General features: G+C 45.0%; 1 protein-coding gene across 1 annotated transcript in view; it reads right to left on the bottom strand.

Moving 5' to 3' along the window:
• The window catches only part of LOC106873413 (neuroglian), a 72,055-nt gene that overhangs the window by 41,047 nt on the left and 29,789 nt on the right, over positions 1–1,219 (bottom strand). The window lies entirely within an intron of this gene.

Here is a 1,219-nt window from a genome sequence, read left to right as displayed (position 1 = left end):
TGGATTCTTTGAGAACAGGCAACAACCTGCTGTCAGAGGTCTCACAAATTATAAGACTTAGTGCCCCTGGACTGGCTCTTGTGTGGGTGGCACATAAAATACACCATTTTGAGCGTGGCCGTTGCCAGTACCGCCCGACTGGCCTTCGTGCGGGTGACACGCAAAAGCACCCACTACACTCTCTGAGTGGTTGGCATTAGGAAGGGCATCCAGCTGTAGAAACTCTGCCAAATCAGATTGGAGCCTGGTGTTGCCATCTGGTTTCACCAGTCCTCAGTCAAATCGTCCAACCCATGCTAGCATGGAAAGCGGACGTTAAACGACGAGTATTTGGATGCTAAGTATTGTGGAAGATACTTAACACCCAAACCCGACCTCAAAATCCTAGCTGTCCCCAACAGAACAGCTTTTGGGGCATGCTCTACCCTCAAATCAATTCCAATTTCTATGACATATGCCTCAGGATTGGATGTCAGTGCTCTCATTGCTTCTACAACTACTGGGATAACAGTTACTCTCTTCATAGGCCACATTCTAGTAATTTTACCTTTTAGCTCTTTTTCTAGCTCTTTGTCACCTATGCATGCATCTCCAGGTATAGCAATAGCTATGATCTTAGTAATATGGCAATTATTATTATTTTCATATATCCCTTACTTTCTGTAATCCTAGTACTTATTCTATTGGTCTCTTGGCTGAGCCTTTACGTTACGGGGATGTAACCACACCAACATCAGTTGTCAAGCAATGGTGAGGGGTCAACACAGATACACTGACACACACACACACACAAATATATACATAAATACACACACACACACACAAACAACAGGCTTCTTTCATTTTCTATCTACCAAGGCTTTGGTTGGCCCAAGGCTATAGTAGATGAAACTTGCCTAAGGTGCCACCCAGTGGTACTGAACCTGGAACCATGTGGTTGGGAAGCAAGCTTCTTACCTCACAGCCATATATACAATGGGCTTCTTCCAGCTTATGTCCACCAAATCCACTTACAAGATTTTGGTTGGCGCTGGCACTAAAATAGAAGATGCTTGCCCAGGAAGTGTCACGCAGTGGGACAGAATCCAAGGCCGCATTGGTCAGGTAGCAAGTTTCCGAACCACACAACCTGTACTGCAGGTATAAACCGAGTCCAGGGAGCACAGAAAATATGAAACCCATGGAAAATGACAGGAGATGGCACACAAAAATAACTTAC

Source organism: Octopus bimaculoides, chromosome 29 (assembly GCF_001194135.2).
Source record: "Octopus bimaculoides isolate UCB-OBI-ISO-001 chromosome 29, ASM119413v2, whole genome shotgun sequence".
In the NCBI taxonomy this organism is placed as follows: domain Eukaryota; kingdom Metazoa; phylum Mollusca; class Cephalopoda; order Octopoda; family Octopodidae; genus Octopus; species Octopus bimaculoides.
The sequence above is the reverse complement of the archived record's forward strand: the minus strand, read 5'-3'. Positions and strand labels throughout refer to the sequence as shown.